Source organism: Schistocerca serialis, chromosome 4, assembly GCF_023864345.2.
Source record: "Schistocerca serialis cubense isolate TAMUIC-IGC-003099 chromosome 4, iqSchSeri2.2, whole genome shotgun sequence".
Taxonomy (NCBI): domain Eukaryota; kingdom Metazoa; phylum Arthropoda; class Insecta; order Orthoptera; family Acrididae; genus Schistocerca; species Schistocerca serialis.
In genome coordinates, this window is record NC_064641.1 from 607,304,587 (window position 1) to 607,329,604 (window position 25,018).

Sequence of the window (25,018 nt, forward strand, 5' to 3'; positions counted from 1 at the left end):
TATGTAATGGCTCAGAATACAAAATAAAAGGAGACATGTTTTTTTCCAAAGTCACCACAAATAATAATTGCCTAATGGGCAGCAGCCTTTAACCATACAGTGATCTTCCTGGTTCATAGCCGAAATCCACATCTGTCTAATTACTATTCTTTAACGTTATTTCATACGCCTCACCACACATCCACGGGGGGCTGTCGGTGGTACAATATACCAAACTTCCTATGTCCAGCTGTATGTTGTTCCACGGGGTGGTCTACTTTGCTCTTGGCCGCAGCTTTCTGGTAGCCATTCATTGTTGTGGATAGATGGTTGGTAGTCATGACCAATATAAATGACTGTGCAATGATTGCACCAGAGATGGTAAGTGACAAAGCTGCTTTCAAAGGTGGCCCAGCCCCAAATGGGATAGGATAAACCTGTGACAGAGCTGGAATAGAAGTGATAGGTGGGTGGATTTGGCAGATCTTGCACCTGGATCTTTCACTGTGGTATTATCCTTGTGGCAGGGGTTTGGGAGTGGGAGTGGCATAGGTTGTAGTGGAAGCTGGGTGAGTGAAGGAGGGGTGGGAAGGTGTCGGGAGAGGTGTGCCTCATTTCAGGGCAAAAGATGTGATTAAGCTGTTCCAGTCTAGGGTGGTACTGGGCGACAATGATGGCGTTCCTTTGCAGCTGGTTCTTGGAATGTTGGAACGATTGGGAGTGTGAGGGCAAATGGCACGGGAAATATATATGTGGACGAGGTCTGGGGGACAGTGGCTGTCTATGAAGGCTATGGTGTGACCCTCGACATACTGGGCAAGAGAGTTCTTGTCACTGCAGTTGCCCCATCTGTCGGTAGCGAAGCTGTATGTTAGGGATTTGAGTTGTGAATGGAATGATGGCATGCATTTACTGTTAGTAGATGTGTTTAACGGGGCCAGAGGTGCGGATGGAGCAATCAGATAAGAGGAGGTCAACATCTCAGAAGGTGGCACACTGGGCTAAAAAAGATAAATTCCTCCCAAAAATCCACAAACCCAACAAACGTGGACAGCCTGCCCTGTAGTGTATGGTAATTATGCCACCACTAAAAGAATTACGATGCTCATTGACCAACACTTTCCAGCAATCAACCAATGGCCTAGCCTCCCACATCAAATATATCAATCACTTCCATCACAGACTCTTCACCATCGTGATCCCTTATCTCCTGGGTACTTAGTCATCACTTTTGACCCCACCCATTGTCTTACACTACTGAACTACTTTCCCCAGCGTTCTTCAGACTGAAAACCCAGTGCCTCATTCCTCATATACCTTATTAATTTTATCATAACCCACAACTGATTCATCTTTCAAGGAAAGGTATAGAAACATAACTACAGTACTTCCCTGGGAACCCACATGGCACCCTCCTATACCAACCTGCATATGGGGCTAGCCACCTGAAGCGCCAAACGCATTGTCTGGTTTAGGTTCATTGTTGATATCTCTCATCCACTTCACCTGGTCCTTCCTAGTCATTGAACTCATCCTCTCTGACGGCTCCATCTGCTCCTCTTTTCAAATTAAACCCACAACACCAGCAGACCCTGCATTACGATGCTAGCCATCAGTTTCCCAAATAGCATCCACCCCACACAACCTGGCCGTCTGAGATTGTTGTATAAGCAGTGACAAGAACTCCCTTGCCCAGTATGCTGAGGGTCTCACCAAGTCCTTCTAGGACAGGCTCCATTTCCCAGTCAGAATGCGAACAGATATCCTACTATTTCCCCTCACACTTATAATCCTCCCACCACCCATATGAACCAGCCACAAAGGGGTGTCCCCTTCGTCACCCATTACCACCCAAGAACAACTGAGTCACATCTCTCGTGCCATTTGCCCTCACACACCCAAATGTCCGAAAACCCCAAGAACCAACCGCAAAGGAGCGCTACCATTGTCATCCAGTACCACCCTGAACTAGAACAGCTTCATCACATTTTTTGCCAAGGCACTGATTACCTACCAGCATGCCCTGAAATGAGGCACACCTCTCCCAACACCTTCCCACCCCTCCTTCACGCACCCACCTTCTACTACATCCTGGTCCTACCTATGCCACTCCCACTCCCAAACCCCTGCCACAAGGATAATACCACTGTGGAAGATCCAGGTGCAAGATCTACCAAATCCACCCACCTATCACTTCCTGTTGCAGTCCTGTCACAGGTTTATCCTATCTCATCTGGGGCTGGGCCACCTGTGAAAGCAGCTATGTCATTTACCATCTCTGCTGCAATCATTGCACAACCATTGCTTTGACTACTAACCATCTGTCCGCAACAGTGAATGACTATCGGCAAGCTGTGTCCAAGAGCAAAGTACACCACCCTGTGGAACAACATGCAGCTGAACATAACATGCTTGATTTCAATGGCTACTTCACTATCCCAGTCATCTACTGTCTTCTACCACTAGCTTTTCTGAACTGCACGGATGGGAATTACCTTTACAACACTTTCCCCACTCCTATATTCATCCTGTCCTCAACCTCCAGTGACATTGTCTCCATACCCTCCACAATACAGACTGCACTCCCTCTGTACTATTAGCTCTTGCCCTCCCCCCAGACGCACCCCACCTACACACTAGATACACTATCATGCCTTTCCCTTCCTCACACCCTCCAGATTGTTGTTTCCATCTCAGGCGATAGCTGCATTCTGACACGAGCTGCTGGAATTGGCGGTCATGTGTCCGTGAGGTTTGATTTCTTGTGTGTATGAATGATGTGTCTTTTTCGCTGATGAGGGCTATGGCTGACACGATTTAATTTTTGGTGTGAAAATTAAAAATGCGCGTTCCAAATGATTGACAAAATTTCTGCCAAGATACCAGCAAGTGTGTTACCCATAACTAAGACATTTGGCTGCCAGTGGAATTCGTCATTAAAGGTAAAGGCGTTTGTGTTGGTTGCAAATGGATGACAGCTGGATTATTACTACAGTCTAAAACCACTCAATTACATTTTTTTAAGAAATTAAGAACTCCTGTTAATTGTAATATTATCTTCCTTTTTATTTCAAGTTGGTTCCACTAATGTAGGATAACCGTAATGATTCTGTTGTACATCATGTATTCTTTCTTCGACCTGTAGTACAACGACATTTGGTGGTAATTATGTAACACTATATAATGTTATGGTAGTAAATTTATTCTTTCACAACTTGTATTTTATTTTGTGGTCTATATCGGGTTTATGTTTACAGTGTACTGCACCAGATAATGGCTGGCAATGTATCTTCTGTTTTCATCACTGTCTTTCGTGATTTTTTTACCAGAATTTTGACTTAAATGTAAGTATGATAGTAACTGAAAATTCTATATATATGGATAGCTAATGTATGATGCATACTTACATTAATATAGACATATTTGTTAATATTAATTTCTTAGTGGATTTTATTCCACGGCTTCAGTCTGATGAGGAAACTTTGGAACTCATAAAACTTAATAAAGAATTGTGCAATCAAGACATTTCTGTATTTCAAAGATGTGCCATATTCATTACTGGTAGATTAGACCATCATGCAAGTGTTACGGAGATATTTCCTGAATTCATTTTGGTATCCCTGGAAGGAAGCTGACGGTCTTTTTGCGGAACACTATTGAGAAAATTTAGGTAAGCAGAACGTGAAGCTGACTGCAGCCAACTGCTGCCAACATACATTCAGCGTAAGGGCTACGATGATAACACTAATTATCTCTCATACGGAGGCATATAGACAGTGTTTTTCCCTCGTTCCATTTGGGGTTGGAGTAGGAAGGGAAATAACTAGCAGTGCAGGCACCGTTCACTGTGCACAATACCATAGCTTATGGGGTATGTACGTTAATGCAAATGTAGACATCGATATCTTTTGCAGCAACAAAGCATCCACTGTCAAAGTGACTGAGGATGATATCCTGAAGTTAACGTCAAAAGACCCAACACAGTGCACGTATTTAAAGCGACCACTTGTTGTCAACCCGTTAAGCTTGAATGTTGCAATACAGATTGCTGTGGATAGATCAGTGTATGGAGAGCACATGTTACACCGTCTTCGAATTCGAAGTTAAAGTTCACAGTGAGGAGGGGAGTGTCGGCTCTTCAGGTGAATCACATCTTCGCTAGACCGGGTCGATCGTCGTCTTCAAAAACGCTGCCATCGAAGTGAACGGCGGCTCGAAACGTGCAGCGAGCCACGGATTCTATGGGAGACTTTCTCCTGCACTTGCAAGGGACCTGAAGTAGTAATAGAGAACACGCTAACAGCTACGAACCACGTGCAACCCTTCATGCTTCATGTTTTCACCGACAGCGATGTCATCTTTCACCAGTATAATTATCCGTGTCTCGGAGCCAGTACCGGGGAACAATGGTTTGAGGAGCACTATAGGGAACTCAAGTTTATGTCTCGGTGACCAAATACGCCTGATGTAAATCCCAGGGAACCCATCTGGGTTGCTGTTAGGCGACATCATTGCTTGCTGTATTTAGCGGCCCGTTATTTACGCGAATTGCATGATTTGTGCGTGGACTTGTAATCCCACATACTTCCACAAACCTATACACATGCTGTCGCATCTATGATTCAAAGAATTAGTGATATATTCAGTTCCAAAGAAGGACAAACAAGTTTTTAAGCACGCTGTTACAATGTTTTCGCTTATCAGTGTATACTACTGATGACTAAAGTCCCTGTTACGTGTATATGCGTAAACGTGACGAACTTAGGAAATATTAATACACTCCTGGAAATTGAAATAAGAACACCGTGAATTCATTGTCCCAGGAAGGGGAAACTTTATTGACACATTCCTGGGGTCAGATACATCACATGATCACACTGACAGAACCACAGGCACATAGACACAGGCAACAGAGCATGCACAATGTCGGCACTAGTACAGTGTATATCCACCTTTCGCAGCAATGCAGGCTGCTATTCTCCCATGGAGACGATCGTAGAGATGCTGGATGTAGTCCTGTGGAACGGCTTGCCATGCCATTTCCACCTGGCGCCTCAGTTGGACCAGCGTTCGTGCTGGACGTGCAGACCGCGTGAGACGACGCTTCATCCAGTCCCAAACATGCTCAATGGGGGACAGATCCGGAGATCTTGCTGGCCAGGGTAGTTGACTTACACCTTCTAGAGCACGTTGGGTGGCACGGGATACATGCGGACGTGCATTGTCCTGTTGGAACAGCAAGTTCCCTTGCCGGTCTAGGAATGGTAGAACGATGGGTTCGATGACGGTTTGGATGTACCGTGCACTATTCAGTGTCCCCTCGACGATCACCAGTGGTGTACGGCCAGTGTAGGAGATGGCTCCCCACACCATGATGCCGGGTGTTGGCCCTGTGTGCCTCGGTCGTATGCAGTCCTGATTGTGGCGCTCACCTGCACGGCGCCAAACACGCGTACGACCACCTTTGGCACCAAGGCAGAAGCGACTCTCATCGCTGAAGACGACACGTCTCCATTCGTCCTTCCATTCACGCCTGTCGCGACACCACTGGAGGCGGGCTGCACGATGTTGGGGCGTGAGCGGAAGACGGCCTAACGGTGTGCGGGACCGTAGCCCAGCTTCATGGAGACGGTTGCGAATGGTCCTCGCCGATACCCCAGGAGCAACAGTGTCCCTAATTTGCTGGGAAGTGGCGGTGCGGTCCCCTACGGCACTGCGTAGGATCCTACGGTCTTGGCGTGCATCCGTGCGTCGCTGCGGTCCGGTCCTAGGTCGACGGGCACGTGCACCTTCCGCCGACCACTGGCGACAACATCGATGTACTGTGGAGACCTCACGCCCCACGTGTTGAGCAATTCGGCGGTACGTCCACCCGGCCTCCCGCATGCCCACCATACGCCCTCGCTCAAAGTCCGTCAACTGCACATACGGTTCACGTCCACGCTGTCGCGGCATGCTACCAGTGTTAAAGACTGCGATGGAGCTCCGTATGCCACGGCAAACTGGCTGACACTGACGGCGGCGGTGCACAAATGCTGCGCAGCTAGCGCCATTCGACGGCCAACACCGCGGTTCCTGGTGTGTCCGCTGTGCCGTGCGTGTGATCATTGCTTGTACAGCCCTCTCGCAGTGTCCGGAGCAAGTATGGTGGGTCTGACACACCGGTGTCAATGTGTTCTTTTTTCCATTTCCAGGAGTGTAGATGGAAACAGTTTGCAGATACAGTTTCAGAGTTGTAGAGTGGGACGGAAAGAGAAACGCTTATCTTTCGATTACACTGGTGTTCTCCTTGACTGCAGCAGCTGTGATTGAAGCTGTCTAGCATTTGAGGTTGAATACGAATCTCGCCACTATCAGAGAGGTTGTTCGACCCCCTGAGAAGTCGGAAACAATCTGTCAGACAGCCGGAGGTATAGTTACCATTTATCTAATATAAGCACCATGTACCTCTATCGTAATATCTTAAATAGACTATTATCAGTCATGTCGAAAGAACCCAGGAAAAATGTAACGTAACTTAAATGGAGTTATTGTGATAGGTGCACTGAAGAAATCAATCTTTAGGTACACAACTTCGTAACAATCTCAACGGCTGCCCCACGTTTCATACAAAGCTTAAACACTATTAGCTGACCCTACAGCGTGGATATGCAATTAGAGTTTTGTATAAATTCCATAAACGCTGGGAACTTGGCTTCGGCCGTGTATAACAATTAATGTATAAAGGAAGAAATCAATGACCACGTTCATTCTGACAGATTTCAATAGTCACCACCACATATCAGATTACTCAACTGATGACACTGTGTTTTTTTGCGTGATCTACTCGATCTTATGTTTGACCCAGATGTACACATCAAAGGCTTATAATAAGTTACTAATCGGCATTTGGCTGCAAGGAACACAAATGTCCACTTTGTTGCTCACGGAAGAAAGTCGTCACAGGTGCAGCACGTTTATGCAAATAGCCAGACGAACGCTTGAACAAGTAGGAAACTACACTGGCGAACAATGTATACAATAGAAGGCTGAGCATCGAACCTTGTGGCTCTCCCATTAGGAACTGGATCTCTAAGGGCAGGTCGTTCTGTGGAAGACTGTAGCCTGAAAGCAAGATCTGACTATAAGCAAATTAGTTGCTGGGAAGCGTACAAACGGTTTATATAGGAGACCTTTATTTCACATGGAGCTTAACGTACAGGAGACGTCTTGCAACATTTAAAAGCAATATCGTCTTTCACTTGCCTCCGTCACTTACATAAGTTTCAGAAGCTGAAGAGAAGCGGAACATCCTTTTATGAAACCAAATTGCTCTTAAAGGAGCAGGAGAATAGTGCCGCATTGGAAATGGCGTACCTAGTCCGTCAGCTGTTCCCAACATTTCAGTTATGTAGATGAAGTGTGATACTAGCAACTTTCTGTTTAACGTTACTGACGGAATCCGTGCCTTCTGTGAAGTAGCAACTACGTGACGTGCGTGTCAGTTTGTGCGCGTCACTGCCACGTGCTTACCTCACCCTACAGACCAGTGTAAGTTGTCACTGTGCGTTACGCTAGCCGATAGATGAATAATGTTTCAGGTGTTCAGTAGTTTCTTCCAAACAGATGATTACTCAGTTGAAGTTTGTTACTAGGTAGGCTAACAATCAGAAAATATTTTTCCTTGCTGTGCATATTTTTGTTCCTTTGTGCTTTTGGGGATTGTGCATAGATGCGACAGCGACTGCTTATGTGGTTTACATTTCTCGTTCTATAACTGAGGAAGGCAGCTATAGATACTCCTACAGAGATTTCATGTTTGTAGTACCTAAAGTAGATATATTACTGATAGTCTGTGTCGTAGTTTCTGTGTATGAAGTTTCCCGCTGTTTCGATGCGCTTATTTAAGGATACAGTAGAATAAGTTTCTAGCAGAACTGAAACAAAAAGTGTGTGATGAACGAAAAGTCTTCAAAGTTAAGTTGAAAGAGTCTATGCAGAAGTTCGTCGCAGTAGGTGAAAACTTTTTTACGTATTGTGCATAGAATCTAATATTTCTTTTTCTTTTGATACAACGTTCATAGTCATCGTTCCGTGTAGAATGTAATGGCTCTGGTTCCACAAGTAAATACTCTTGATCATCTTGAGCTGCACAGCTGCTTCTTGTTAGTATTAAAAATTAAGTACCACATCTCTATTGACACACATTTATTACGTCACGACCGGTTTCGTTCGAAAGGACATCGTTAGGTTACGATGCCAACAGCCTTCATATGAAATCCTCACAGTGTTGTGCCATTATCACGTTTTAAGGATTCACGTAAAGTTAAAGGCAAATGTAGGATGGCTCTGAGCACTATGGGACTTAACATGTATGGTCATTAGTCCCCTAGAACTTAGAACTACTTAAACCTAACTAACCTAAGGACATCACACAACACCCAGTCATCACGAGGCAGAGAAAATCCCTGACCCCGCCGGTAATCGAACCCGGGAACCCGGGCACGGGAAGCAAATGTAGGAAAGCGAAGATTATATAACATACCGTCGATCGCTTGGCATTATATGTCATGAGGCTAAAAAATAGTTCAACAATATAAAAGTTACAGCTCTGAGTCTTACTCCACTGTGGCCGTCGTGAGCACAGCAGTAGACCATACTTAGATGTGTAAGAGTTCTGAGCATATAGTATTGCTTTCTAGTACGTTATAATCACATAAGAGTTTATTGCCAATAACTAGTCCAACGATGACAAGTTCCTATCCAACTCGTTTATGAGGTACTATGTACGTACAGCTGTTTCTGTGCTAGGAACATTTTTTTTTTTTCACGCTGATCACATTTCGGATCCAAGTTCATTTTCAGTAGTCGATGCCATAAAATAATGATTTGTGAAGCAAGATTAACTTTGATACTCTACCTCTCTAATACTCAGATTTAAAAATCTCATAGGTCGGGCAGGACCATTATTCGACAATGTAATTCACAGATAGCAAAAGGGGCAGCAGTCAGTATATGAGGAAAAGCCTTAATAGAAAGAATGACATATGACGTTGGGTGAACATCGTCCTGCCGCCTTCAGTGAACAGAGCTATTCTACTTTATGGAATGTTATTAGAGAGTATTAATGTCCAAATTTCTGTTCTAGTGTCAGTCCTCCTTTACCGAGATGGTTGGTCTTTCTACAAGGTACGTTAGAATAAGACGGATTATAGAATCTCTTAGTGTTCATAGACTACATCTGACGCAGCTGGCGTGTGATATCCTTCAGAAGCTCCCTCGTCTCTTCATATCTGTTGGGAGATGGAGAGTCGGGAACTTCTGACTCTATGTGTAAAATTGTACTCTCAAAATGATCAAATGAAGAGAAAATTGCAAAATAAGGCAAATACGACATGTAAGAGGACGCGTCACAATGTTCGTAATCTTGAGACGTATGACTGAGAGAAATGGCCCAGTGCTACTAAACAGAACTCGCATTCGGGAAGAACATGCTTCAGATCCCTCCCATCCATATTTAGGCCAAGAAGGGCGTAAGAACAGAATTTCTTGTAGGTGTGTTTCTGGATCAAATCATTATCAGAGAATGAACGGTGAGCCACTGAAAATATGGATAGGATCAAATGGACAGTAAACGAAGCTCGACATTAAAAAATAACTTAACAGATGAAGTAAGATAGGCAAGAGCACTCGGTAAAAATGATCAGACGAAACACTGTACTTGTCATGTACGGTGTTTGTCAGTTTCGTGGAACCACGTGGATTTGAATTTGCAGATCTTTAGGAAGTTGAAGAGCTGATTGTTTGGTCTGTTACTATCCGTTCAATATATGTGGCCATTAAACGGTGGTCTTTTCCCGCCGCGCGGGATTAGCCGAGCGGTATGGGGCGCTACAGCCATGGACTGTGCGGCTGGCTGGTCCCGGCGGAGGTTCGAGTCCTCCCTCGGGCATGGGTTTGTGCGTGTTTGTCCTTACGATAATTTAGGTTAAGTAGTGTGTAAGCTTAGGGACTGATGACCTTAGCAGTGAAATCCCATAAGATTTCACACACATTTGAAGATTTGATTCTTCTTTTCCTTATTATCACAGCTATGTTTTTCATTTTCAAATAGAGCTCTCTGTTTGATCTTAATTTGAATTCGAAATTACAATTACTTCAAGGTCCCAGTCCCAGTATTTTTCTTACGATTCTTCTTTCAACTTATCCAGCTTTTCAGGAACCCCAAATCTTGTTAGTTTATTAGTTTATCGGTTGCATACAATGTTTCATTTATTAGAGACAGAAAGTTAATGATTAAAGCCATTTGTAGCTTGAGAGCCCCGTCGAATATCAGTCACAGTCTGGCCACCCTCGTTTACGTTCTACCTGGTAATGAGGAGTGTCGGGTTAGTTTCTTTAAAAAGACAGAGTCAATGGCTGTACGAAATGCATTCTCAGCTACAAATGTGAACAACCATCAGCGGTGTAACGGAATGACGAAAATGAAAATTTCTGCCGGACCGGAGCTTTTCGTTGCGAACCTCAAAGAATGTATCGGCTGTAAGAAAGTATCCGAATTTGGTTCAGTTCAAAAGTTGATGGCAATGGAACATCGGAATGATGTGAACCATCCTGGACAAGTTGACTGACGTATTTCACATATTGTAATGAATCGAGTCGGCAGAGGACATTTTCTCATACTGTCATGCGGGTGACTTGAAGGGCACGACGAAAATCGATGGCATCAAAGCAATGGGCAGTGGAGGTGAAAATGACAACAAGGAATCGAAGGCTCTGTGTACACAGGAGGCGTGTTAAGTTGTCCTATAAGATGCCGCGTCCAACGGGCATCGCCGAGATTTTAGCCACATTGGTGATGCTACACCCAGCAGTTACGTACGTTGATATCAGATCGAGTACATTTCGTCTTTCGGCCCATCCACATATGCACGACAACGAAAAGTGTGCTGGTGCCAAGTGAGACAAGAAAGGCGGGTCATCAGGGTCCCGATGAGTGGTTCCTGGATTATGAGAAGAGTAATGTCGAAATTGGCAAGTCGCCTCATGGAGCGGCATATGGTCACTAGTCCCACCACACAGCCACTGACCGCCATCAGGAATTCGACGTTGCAGTAAAGGAGTTAGTTGATAACAATAAATATGGATGGAAACCACATTCGGACCATGAGGGAGAATAGAAAACTATGCCGCACCTTTTTGAATGCGTAGTCAAAGTCAATGGCAACCAACATGGTGCGGAGTGTGCACACTGCTCCCAGTGCGATTAAATCGCAACATCCCCTGTAGCCATATGTATATTAAATGGGTCACCCAGAGTTGTCAGTTACGGGGATAGAACGCAAGGAAGTTTCTTGCGGCAACAGGTTTGAAGGAGTCATGAAAAAAATTTTGTCTGTATGAATCAGAGTTAGGGGATGGTAACGTGCAGCCGTCATTCCACTTGTCGGTTTGTCAATGGGTATAATGGTTACCGTGACAAAGTATGATGGTAAAGCGTTGTCAACAGTTTATTAAACACTCGTCCACAGCTACGCCATTAGCGCAAGGAAGGCGCTATGTAATTCCATCGCCAGGCGATTTATTCAAAGCACTTTCATTGCAAGTAACCAGCTTTGTTAGTTCGTCCGTCCAGTAGCCGGTGAGGGTGATAACACAATCCCGTGAGCACGGGTGGTGGTAGGCGCCCCCTGATAGAGAAAACTATAATACCAGGTGTACACCTCGGTAACCAGTCCTTGTCGTCGTCGTTTCACATCCGAGGTGGTACTATCCATGGTGGGGTGTTCCTGTTCCGCCGAAACTTGGTGTCTGCTCCTTACCGCAGCCTCTGCAGCCTACGGCGTGCCAGTATTACAATTTACACCTTAATCTTGCTGTGTTCGCTCTGGGTTTCAGAGGTGGGCGTCTGAGTGTCTACGCTGCGGACAAAGGCGTAGTAATAGCCGGTACTGTTCTGGCACCACGCAGCTACTTCCTTGCCATTACGAATCAAGATTCATCTGATTGCATGTTTGGCACATTCTAACCACCAAGTCAAGGTTTTGTGATACGTCGGCAAGTGACATTCACTGATGGGTCATGTATTCGGTACCGTGTTGAAGGCATTTGCTATTGTGAAGGTGGGAAGTGTTTAACTTCCATGGCGCACGACTGCGCCAGACCACTTGTTGGAGGAAGAAAATATTACAGATGTAGGCACAGTGGTCCGAAACGACCACGGGCCCAAGTTCTGCATATTGGAGTACAGATGTTAGTTCTCAAGAGACGTAAATCCTCTGACTCGCAGAGTGACCTGTTTGTTAAACATGTTCAGGTCCGTCATCATGCCCAACTTCCCAACTATCACGGAGCAACATAGCACTGAGGACAAGGTGGAGTTTTTGACAGGTGTTGGAATGGAGTATTTGATCCTTAGGGTGCAGGACACTATTAAAACCACCCTCCAAGCATACAATGGTCACAGTGACCAAGAAGTAAAGAGGCGGATTCTTCTGAGTAGAAATATGCTCTGTCGTGTCCGTGGGTGAAGTGTTGACGATACATGTCCCCACGATGGTGATTGCCACGCTTCTGGTATTTGATATCAGCTACCGGGATGCCGTCGAGGGCATAGATGTCTACGTCACGCACAAGGTCGTCATCAGGTGAGGGATAAGTGGTACAGTCAGCGACATCTGGAAGTGTAGTCTAGTGCACTTCTTGTAGCAATGTGATGTTAACGTCCGATTCCCATATTGTCTCTTGGTGCAGCTATATATATATATATATATATATATATATATATATATATATATATATATATATATATATACGGGAGTTTATAGTTAATCGCTGCAGTATGGTATGTCTGGAGCGGCACTCCTTCTGAGAGACTGAAATGGCACGAGGTAGCCTCCAGCCGTACTATAAGCCTTCTGACGGCGTTGGCATCGTAACAAGGTTTCCCTCTGGGGTAAACCCGTCCCAGCGGGTCATCGTCGGTGTCACTCCAAACCGTCGAGAGTGCTGCCTTTGTGGCATCCATATTTTCCACCTCCTCTGTAGGAGTGGATAACATCTCAGCGGCAGTCGTAGCAGTAGAGTCCATCGGAGCAGATGCTCCTGGTCGAGCCGGCGGAGTAGGTGCTGGCATCGCTATAACCGACATCGCGTTGTCGTCATTCTTCTCGTCGTGCAGGTTCTCTGTGGCTCGTCTGGCCGGGCGGCCATGAGGCGTCAGAGGGGGGGGGGGGGGGGGGGCGGGGGGTGGTAGCTTCCTCGTTCCGAGACCATACGACACCTACTCTAGCGCCGTTTAGGTGAACGTTGCTTACTTGTCCGCCCTTCTGTGTCGGAAGACTGGAATGAGTCGCTGCTGTTTGGGATGGAGGGCGTCGTGGGGACGATGAGCGGCGCGACGCTCATATCACGGGTCGCGAGGAGATCGGCAGTCGCTGTTGGTAGTGGCGCCTAAGACGCGTCAGGTTGTGAGGGTGACATGTAGATTCCAGCGTTATCCGTAGCACCTCGAAGGGGTACTAGTACATGATCAGGATGACGACGGTCGGCAAAAGGAGAAGAGAGAGCGGGTGCGTAGGTGATCCGTAAAACCGTCGTCAGAGTAGGGGGTGCCCCAGTAGCAGCAGGCAATTGGGTAATGAGCCGCTGAAGACTCTCAGATCCGAGGTGGCCTTCTTTGCCACACCGAGAACAGGCCGTAGTAAATAAAGGCTGCGCTGCACGCGCTGACCTGTGTACGAGACGGCAGGTGGCAACGGAGATCGATGGTGATCTGTCACACACAGTTAAGAACCGGATACGTTTGGAAATGCGCTGAGCGATCGGCAGTAGGACCATGTACAGTGTCATAGCGGCGGAAAGCCGCAGTAACATCTTCATCCGGGAGCTCGAATAATAATTCGAAGACTATTATGGTACCCAAGCCTGCGTGGTCGACAGTAACAGCGTCGACAGTACCGTCGGCGCGGCAAAAGCGTAGTCCGTGTTTGGTGCCACGATCTATTCGTTCCCTCGCCGCATAGTTGATGACTTTGACGTACAACGTGCTGCTTAAGATGGACAAATGGATTCCCAGAAGGTAGGAAGCGTTCTACTTGCAAAGCTTTTAGTCGGGTATAATCATTATAGAAAGCTAAACGTAGTGCGGATTTTTGAAAAAGTTTAGTCTTGGCTCTAGTACACCTAAGCGACACGTAATTGAAAGCCGCTGACAGCGAACACAGCAAATACAGCAAATGCGGACGCTCCACAGACGGAATCACGTTGCACCTCCGCACTGCACGGATGCGAATGCCGGACGGGAAACGTGTTCATTTCTTAGCGAATATTGCGTCGTAATTCGGAGAAACACAGGCACTGCAATATAGTAAATATCCTAAGGCTCGATTGTTTTCCCGTCCTTCTCCGATGTGAGTTAATGACCTCATAATCTATGGTACGTTCAACGCTATTTTTCTTCAATTGAATACCAATATTGCACTATAAATAAATATTTTTTGTACCTGACAACGTATGTTCCATACATGACAAAGTTTTCAATTAATACATTTCAATGAAATGCTTCCTAACTATTAACTATAACCAGTACAGGATTAAAATCCCAATTTATAGTTATTGGAGTAAGACTATCCTTCTTCCTTAAACACTTCCTAGATGGTTCAGATGGCTCTAAGCACTATCCGGGGCAGGATTCGAACCTGCGTCCGTAGCAGCAGCACGGTTCCGGACTGAAGCCCCTAGACCGCTCAGCCACACTGGCCTGCAACACTTCCTAGGACTAGCAGGAATACCACTACGAATGCTGCCAAATATAAACAGAAAAACTGAATATAGTTTGATAGTAAGCATTTTGCATCTCTAACAAACCGAAGTATTAACAGCGCTGTGTGAAGATGGCGCACAAGTAGAATGCGTCTAATGTAAATAACTGAAAAATTACTAATATTATCGCACCTTATCGTTTCGGCCATAAAGCAAGAAGAAAGGAGCAAGAAATGATTACGACAGTGGAGCTGCTGCGGTCTTCGCGGAACCCCTGTTTTGCAACACTTCCGCCACAGAGTTGGAAGCTGGGTGTCTGCAGCCGCAGAACGCACAAAGTAATTCAGTGGTGTCACATTCTTATTCTCAACGTTCCAGGATGAAGTTGAAGTTTGTGTTTTGTTTGTTAGCAATTTTACTAACGCTTATATCTTCGGCGTCAACGCAGCGTTTTGGGTTAAATAGTTTCAGTACAGGTGCTGCCATCATGCTTAGGAACAGATGCAGGAACGGCTACATTCGTGTTGGTAACGGATGTCGGAGAAGATATAGAGGTACGTAGGCGGTCTGCTGTAATACTAAGAAACTGGCCCTTGAGTTCTCACATGCAACCTCTAATTGCAGTTTGCCTCTTTCCTTCTTTCTTGTTTCATAACGGACAACAATGTCAAGAAAACAAATAAAAAATAGATGCAATCTCTAATTCCTGTGCAAGATTTTCTGGAGATTTTTCTTGGTTGTAAGGTAGACTCCCGAACTAGCAGTCCCCTCTCGTTTACTCCCAACTGAAAAGCTCACTGCCACACTTCCCGCACGCCTCGTAATTTGCTGAAACAAAAAGCGACTCATAAAGAGGGGTATCCCTCCTAGTCCTTGGAGTATAGGAAGTACTGTGTAAGAGTCAGTGTTAGTTTCTGGCATGCTTGTTAGATATATTTTGTACCACACGGTTTACGAAGAGATGTGCTTATGTCCAACTTGTCATTCGTGGAATGTATACACCAAAAATATTCACACTGCATAAACCATAACAGTATGGCATATAAGCAACAAATGGAGAAAACTTAGCCTATTATAATCACTTAGATTAAAACCGCTACCTGTTTCTGGATGATCTGCTACAGTTGAGCACATACCCACTGTTAAGCTTCACATGATCCAGTCAGCCAGTCACACACTTCGAGACCTCAGTCCCAGTGATAACATTCATATCCACAAACTCACACTATAGTGGACTTGTCATATACAGTGCCTTGCATGGTTTTCCTCACAACCTTCATTATTATATATTTACGAATTACATAGTTCAATATCGTGTGTTTTCGTTATGTACTGAGTTTGATACTATACGTGTTACAAATTGTCATGTTGTATTGTACTCGTAATTTAACTTGCTTGCTGCATAACGTAAGTGATGACTGCTTGAACTCACATTTCTCAAGTAACGTTACGACAAAAGATTCTGTGTGTGTTGACAGTATCTCTCATCTTAACTATTGGTTCTCTACACAGAAGTGTCTCTTGTGGGCCCCAATCAATTGCCTCCTGACAATGGCCCAATAAGCCAGAAACTGGTTCAAACGAATAAATATTAGCAGACCAGAACGTAGTTTGTTTTTGAGCTTTAAATATGGTTGTAAAAACCCTTTAATTCGAGGATGGCTTTCAAGTCTTGTGCACCTTCTTGCTTCTTCTCGGAGCAGCTACTTGCGTTCCCAAAATTAGATTGTATTTTCCGCGAGCAATTCATCTGAATAGCGTGACTCTAGGATGCCTGAGCCTCCGTCTCGTCTCTTCTGTATTTTATTCCGTACGCGCCCCTCCTATATTGAATATGTACGAGAGATCAGCAAAGGCGAAGGAAACGCCTCATGTCCTGAAATCTACCTTCATATTGTGAATATGACTCAATGATAACGCGATTTGATCTTTCAACTAATGGGAGGAGAAAGGAAACTAAGAGAAATCATAACGAAAAGGGGGAAAGTTGCTCTAAAGTAACACAATTGAATACTGAACATGTACGTAACACAGTTAAACAGCCGGCCGTGGAGGCCGAACGGCTCTAGACGGTCAGTCGGGAACCGCGCGACTGCTAGGGTCGCAGGTTCGAATCCTGCCGCGGGCATGGATGTTTAGTTAGATTTAAGTAGTACTAAGGTCTAGGGGACTGATGACCTCAGATGTTAAGTCCCATAATGCTCAGAGCCATTTCAACACTGTTAAACACAAAAAATGGTTCAAATGGCTCTGAGCACTATGGGAGTTAACATCTATGGTCATCAGTCCCCTAGAGCTTAGAACTACTTAAACCTAACTAACCTAAGGACATCACACAACACCCAGTCATCACGAGGCAGAGAAAATCCCTGACCCCGCCGGGAATCGAACCCGGGAACCCGGGCGCGTGAAGCGAGAACGCTACCTGTTAAACAACTATCAAAAAAACTACAAGTGTAATAAACTAACCGTATAGATAGGATTTGTGCAAGGACAGACATATTTGTCGTCTGTCACCCATTCTCCCTAGTCACTTGCGAACATGCAGTGATTAGCTTTTCTGTAGTTTGAGTAGCATGAAATCTCAGAGCAATTGCATCACCACCAACTTACCATGTGTACTGCTTATTTTTTTACAAAATAAGAAATTCTAATGGGGAAAACACATGAAGTGTAATCATGAATCAAGTGCAATACAAATGTGACCAAATAAGTGACTTACGCCTTATGTGTAACAATTGTGCAATTCATGAGAGGTGTCCGTTCCAAATTTGTCGTCATTCACTTTTCTCCCCTCACCATGGTAAGCACCATAATACATGATGGCGAAGAATATACGATATTGTTTTAAGAGCTCAGGTTTCTTCATTATTAAGATCATTATTAAAATGGCACATGTCAGTGGAAGAGCAGAGTTGTGATTTTAAAGAGTGACGGTTTTTTAATCACTTGACAAAACATATCGTGCCACTTGTTTCATTCTCTTCAATTATCATACCGCGAATTTACACCTTCAGCCTTATCACATTGTTCTTCATTTGAATTTCTTATAAGTATCAGTTTGACGTTGATGCGTGTCGTATTTCGTCCTCAGCCGTTTACCTTTTATACCTATACGTACAAAGAATATGTATAAATAAGACTCTTCTGAGGGTGGTAATTGAGTTTCATCTGTTCTTTAGTCTGTACCTGATAAACGTTGTTTCACTGTAAAGGGTTAGTTCAGGTTGATGACCCTAATGTCGCTAATGGTACTTAGTTCCTGACTCCACGTGGCGCAGTAAGCGAGAAAAGACGGATATCTCAGGCGTAGACTTCGGCATGACTATAATATGGCTCGAAAAATCCAATCTCCTTTACGGGTAAGAACTTGAATTCAAACAGCACATTCCTCTTGGAGTCCAAATTTTCGAAGTACCGGAATAAAAGCGTCGGTGAGGTGGACGTGCGTCAGGCATGCAGCTGTTTTTGGGAGGCTTTTGGGCGCATCCGATGAAATGACCAAAGCAATTTAACTGTGTCGTAATATACGATGGTTGGAGTCTCGTGATATGTCTTCAAAATGGTTCAAATGGCTCTGAGCACTATGGGACTCAACTGCTGAGGTCATTAGTCCCCTAGAACTTTGAACTAGTTAAACCTAACTAACGTAAGGACATCACAAACATCCATGCCCGAGGCAGGATTCGAACCTGCGACCGTAGCGGTCTTGCGGTTCCAGACTGCAGCGCCTTTAACCGCACGGCCACTTCGGCCGGCTGATATGTCGTCCTCATGTTTGTTTTTATTCGGGGTATGGAGAGAAACAACGGTGAACAGGCATTAGCTGGAACGAATTTCAGATGTAGATTACAAAACATTCCTTCAAAATCGGCACGCCCTTATAGCAAAAGAAAAATTAAAGAAGAGAGTCCTACGCTGTACAGGGAAGGCAAAGTAATAAATATATATAAAGTGTTTAGGTGCTGTGTCACTCGCTGAAAACAAGTACGCCAGAAGCCGACAAAGTGCCACCCCAAATAAGGAACATGGCAGGAGATATCTATCAAGCGTTTCTTTTGAAGGACGCTACCACAATAGAGCCTTTCATCAAGCGACGCCAGAACACAGTTGCTATGCTCCAGGGAGTCATGCACCGAATTACGTTCAATAGATTGCCGATTCCAGTACTGATGACGGTCATAGAAAACAATCAGGACCTCGCCATGTGCCATATGCACAAATCAAAAAAAATTTTGCATCACCCCAGTTCCCAGAACTCCTGAAGATAGACGTTGACTGTGGGTATTGTATCACAAACACAGTCCCTTTGACTGTTCAGAGATGTCACTAAACCCGTCCAAAGATGTAAACAACCATGCATGAGTAGCGCCTATTAGACGGACGAGGACCCACAGCCGATCAGTTCCAGTCATTCCACCAGGAAGGAGGTACACGGATCGTGTTGTCTGTAGTTCAACTATGCCTAGACGGTCAATACCGCGGTCTGATCGCGTCCGCATTGTTACTTTGTGCCAGGGAAGTGTCCATGCGTCTCGGAGTCTACCACAGTGATGCTGTTCGGACATGGAGGAGATACAGAGAGACAGGAACTGTCGTTTACATGCCTCGCTCAGGCCGCAAAGAGGCTACTACTGCAGTGGATGACCGCTACCTATGGATTATGGCTCGGAGGAACCCTGACAGCAACGCCACCATGTTGAATAATGCTTTTCGTGCAGCCACAGGAGGATGTGTTACGACTCAAACTGTGGACAATAGGCTGAATGATGCGCAACTACAATCCCGACGTCCATGGCGAGGTCCATCTTTGCAATCACGGCACCATGCAGCGCGGTACAGATGAGCCCAACAACATGCCGAATGGACCGCTCCGGATTAGCATCACGTTCTCTTTGCCGATGAATGTCGCATATGCCTTCAACCAGACAATTGTCAGAGGTGTTTCGAGGCAACCCGGCCATGCTAAACGCCTTAGACACACTGTCCAGGGAGTGCAGAAAGGGGGAGGTTCTTTACTATTTTTGGGTGGCATTATGTGGGGCCGACGTGCGCCGCTAATGGTCATGGAAGGCGCCGTAAAGGCAGTACGATACGTGTATGCCATCTTCCGACCGATAGTGCAACCATATCGGCAGTGTATTGGCGATGCATTCGTCTTCATGGACACCAATTCGCGCTTCCATCGTGCACATCTTGTTAATGACTTCCTACAGGACAACGACATCGCACGACTAGAATTGCCAGCGTGTTCTCCAGACATGAGCCGTATCGAACATGCTCGGAATAGATTGAAAAGAGCTGTTTACGGACGACGTGATCCACCAACCACTCTAAGGGATCTACGCCGAACCGCCGTTGAGGAGTGGGACAATAGACCAACAGTGCCTTGATGAACTTGTGGACAGTATACCACGACGAATACAGGCATGCATCAATGCAAGAGGACATGCTACTGGGTATTAGAGGTGCCGGCGTGTACAGCTGTCTGGACTACCACCTCTGAAGGTCTCGCTCTATGGTGGTACAACATCCAATGTGTGGTTTTCAAGAGCAATAAAAAGGGCGAAAATGATGTTTATGTTGATCTCTATTCCAGTTTTTTGTACAGGTTCCGGAACTCTTGGAACCGAGGTGATGCAAAACTTTTTTTGATGGATGTAGTAACAGGAAATATGTAACGCACCGTTGGATGTAGCAGCGTTGACTGTCCAATCAAGCCAGGGGGAGGATGTATAGTGAATTCAGGAAAAGGTTCGTCGACCATTAGCGTCGACCTCGACAAGCAAACTAACATTTAGAAATGGAGTCGGAAACCCCGAGGTAACGGAATTGTCGCACCAGACACAAAGATCAGGACAATGAAGTCCATCTGGAGCCGTCACCTACTCCATCACTGCGAAGGAAAACAGGCGTTTAGAGAAAAGAAAACAACACATCTGTGTATTCGATGACCTGATCGTACCTAGGAGTTTTTCCGATAAGACAGGTGGAAGGGGGAAGGACAGGTGGCAGGAATTCCTGCCAGTTGAGCATTGCACGATGAGTTTTATTTGAGAGTTCACAAGCTCTGGATATCCGAACTAGTTGTCATAGCCTTCACAGGTCTGCCGCTCTTCAAAACGATACTGTCTTGTGGAGCAAGATACGAGTTAGGTATGGAAATTTTTTTATTTATTTTTTATTTTTTTTACAGAAGTCCTATGCACGCCTAGATAATAGCAACTGACTAAAGCCGACGTCCATCCACCCAAATCAGGAAAAACTAAACGAGGTGATCCTTTACGGACGTGAAGCTATCGCAAATGAAAACCTTCGTGGACGACACTTGCTAAGACGTCGGAAATTCGCATCTACGTCATTATTGACAAACAACTTGTAAAGTTACCAGCAGATTCTGGGGCTGGGAAATTGGATGTTTATTCTCTCCACCTACATGCGATTATGTTCCGAGATTCCAGGGCTGTTGTGCTGAAGGCTGCAAAACCGAAATGCCTCCAGCCAGTAGGAATCAGCGTTGTGCAAATAATTGCACAGCACACAGTCATTGTTATTTGTCATTTTACAACAAAGCAATCAGATATTATCCCTAGTTGTAACTTCGCAGAGCCATCAAAAGTAGCCATAGACTGAAAGAAAGAGGAGAGCTCCAGACTGACGCAGTTACTCCCACTAGTTCACTCAGGAACAATTGCCCTGGGCGACTGTCTACCACTGAATACACACTTACCACACCGTCAGCAACGAGACCAGTTCTAATCAACTGTCTAGCCCCTCAGACAAACTGTGATACTCTAGTCCATTCCGAAAGATACTAATTTTCCAAGGTGAAATTTATACACTGACGACGATCATAATCATTGCTGGTGGACAAGAAGAGCTAAAGGTCATGAATCGTCATGAATCCACGCAACTCGTTTCTAAGGCATGGGCAAAATTTTAACTGAACCTATACTCGTTGATCAGTGGAGTAAAAAGCAACATTATTATTAACCAAAGGATAAATCTAACGTCCGTCTGCAAATAGGAGCGAGGAAAGACGGGAGTTTTAGCCTTTCTGTGTCAAGTTTCAGGCGCGTTGTAAATCCTTAGAGAAGAGAAGACAGACCGACCAATCAATACGAAATACCATATCAACCCTTGTGGGTTTCATTCCCCTTACTAATGGTTCATATAGGGTGTTTCTCCAGTTCAATGCCCCATTAATCAGAAGAAAAGAGAGAATATGCTACAAATGGACATCATTCAGTCATCAGAAAATGGTATGCCCTTCCCTGCGGTTCTAGTGAAGAAGGAAGATGGAAAGCGCAGTTTCCGTGCCGGCTACCAAATTCTGCATTTGAGTAAACGTTGTATGCTTATCAAAAAACGAGAGACATCTCGTCGACTAACAGCGTTATTCATGAAGGAATATTCTCAGAATCATCACCATCCGTCCAGGATTTCAGGAGCAACACATTCACTTGCTTAAACTGCCTATGTCATACATCACCATGAGACCAATATTACACATAAGCTAGTATCATTGATCTTGAGTATTAATAATCCACTTCAGCTGTATTTAGTCCTTTCTTATTGCATCATTACCTGTTTCGTGGCGCTAAAAGCCGCGTCTTCTGGTGAACATACAACTAAAAACATTAGAACTGAAAAGCTCGGAACCCTTGCACCCAAAATCTGTTGTCCGTCAGAACACGGCTAAAAGGTGGCATATCGAGTTGATTTAGTTATATTTCCGCCTGAAGATTAGGCTTTTAGCGCCACGAAATCGGTAGTGATCTAATAATAAACGACTAAACACAACTGAAGCGGTTTATTAATATCCAAGATGACTACTCAAAGCTGTGATTGCCCTACCTGCAAGGCGGTCTATACCATCATCGAACTTATGGGAAGGCGAACTAGAACGACGAATAAATCAAGACAGAATATTTGATAAATTGTCTTTTTACATGTAATATGTAGGAGTTGCAGAATGAATACTAACACCGATCCCGTATACAGGCAAAGAAAACTGGATACGGCAACAAAAGTAGATATGCAATTTACTTTATGCAGTCCTCATTCCTTTATCATTTGTTCACGGTGTAGTCGAATTGATTTCTTGGCTGAAACATGCTATGTTATCTGAGATATACTATATTTTACATTCCTTAGTCGCTTCATGCCTGTCGCCTATATTTAAAAGTCAGCTTCTTCTTTTCAGAGTTTTAATGTACCAATAGGATGCTCATAGAGTTATAAGATTAAAATTTTGTCTCCTTCATGGTCCCCCCCCCCTCCCCCCATGAACCATGGACCATGCTGTTGGTGGGGAGGTTTGCGTGCCTCAGCGATACAGATAGCCATACCGTCGGTGCAACCACAACGGAGGGATAACTGTTGAGAGGCCAGACAAACATGTGGTTCCTGAAGAGGGGCAGCAGCCTTTTCAGTAATTGCAGGGGCAGCAGTCTGGGTGATTGACTGATCTGGCCTTGTAACACTAACCAAAACGGCCTTGCTGTGCTGGTACTGCAAACGGCTGAAGGCAAGTGGAAACTACAGCCGTAATTTTTCCCGAGGGCATCCAGCTTCACTCTATGGTTAAATGATGATGGCATCCTCTTGGGTAAAATACTCTGGAGGAAAAATAGTCCCCCATTCGGATCTCCGGACGGGGACTACTCAGGAATACGTTGTTATCAGGAGTAAGAAAACTGGCGTTCTACGGATCGGAGCGTGGAATGTCAGATCCCTTAATCGGGCAGGTAGGTTAGAAAATTTAAAAAGGGAAATGGGTAGGTTAAAGTTGGATATAGTGGGAATTAGTGAAGCTCGGTGGCAGGAGACGAATACTTTTGGTCAGGTGAATACAGGGTTATAAATACAAAATCAAATAGGGGTAATGCAGGACTGGGTTTAATAATGAATTTTAAAATAAATACGAGTTCGGGTAATTTACTACAGTCAATATAGTGAACGCATTATTGTGGCCAACATAGACACTAAGCCCACGCCTACTACAGTAGTACAAGTTTATGTGCCAACTAGCTCTGCAGATGACGAAGAAATTGATCAAATGTATGATGAGATCAAAGAAATTATTCAGAAAGTGAAAGGAGACGAACATTTAATAGTCATGGGTGACTGGAATTCGATAGCAGAAAAAGGGAGAGAAGGAAACGTAGTAGGTGAATAGAGAATGGGACTAAGGAATGAAAGAGGAAGCCGCCTGGTAGAATTTTGCACAGAGCCTAACTCAGTCATAGCTGACACATGGTTCAAGAATCATGTAAGATGGTTGTATACATGGAAGAAACCTGGAGATACTAGAAGGTATCAGACAGATTATATAATGGTAAGACAGATTTAGGAACCAGATTTTAAGTTGTAAGACATTTCCAGGTGCAAATGTGGACTCTGACCACAATCTATTGGTTATGAACTGTAGATTAAAACTGAAGAAACTGCAAAAATGTGGGAATTTAAGGAGGTGGGACCTGGATAAACTGACTAAACTAGAGATTATAGAGAGTTTCAGGGAGAGAATCAGGGAACGGTTTGACAGGAATGGGGGAAAGAAATACAGTAGAAGAAGAATGGGTAGTTCGAGGGATGAAATAGTGAAGGAAGCAGAGGATCGAGTAGGTAAAAAGACGAGGGCTAATAGAAATCCTTGAGTAACAGAAGAAATATTGAATTTAAATGATGAAAGGAGAAATAATAAAAACGCAGTAAATGAAGCAGGCAAAAAGGAATACAAGCGTCTGAAAAATAAGATCGACAGGAAGTGCAAAATGGCTAAGCAGGGATGGTTAGAGGACAAATGCAAGAATGTAGAGCTTATCTCACTGGGGGTAAGACAGATACTGCCTACAGGAAAATTAAAGGGACCTTTGGAGAAAAGAGAACCACTTGTATGAATATCAAGAGCTCCAATGGAAACCCAGTTCTAAGCAAAGAAGGGAAAGCAGAAAGGTGGTAGGAGTATATAGAATGTCTATAAAAGAGTGATGTACTTGAGGACGATAGTATGGAAATGGAAGATGATGTAGATGAAATGGGAGATATGATACTGTGTGAAGAGTCTCACAAAGCACTGAAAGACCTAAGTCTGAACAAGCCCCCGGAAGTAGACAACTTTCAATTAGAACTACTTACAGCCTTGGGAGGGTCAATCCTGACAAAACTCTATCATCTGGTGAGCAAGATATATGAGACAGGCGAAATACCCTCAGACTTCAAGAAGAATATAATAATTCCAATCCCAAAGGAAGCAGGTGTTGACAGATGTGAAAATTACCGAACTATCACT

At 44.6% G+C, this 25,018-nt stretch overlaps 1 protein-coding gene across 3 annotated transcripts in view; it reads left to right on the top strand.

Moving 5' to 3' along the window:
* Positions 1 to 25,018, top strand: part of LOC126475417 (uncharacterized) — a 164,070-nt gene that overhangs the window by 134,211 nt on the left and 4,841 nt on the right. For all 3 annotated transcript variants that reach the window (XR_007586726.1, XR_007586728.1, XR_007586727.1), the window contains exon 9: positions 3,237 to 3,323. The gene's annotated coding sequence lies outside the window, so the exon portion shown is untranslated. The remainder of the gene's footprint in view (positions 1 to 3,236; positions 3,324 to 25,018) is intronic.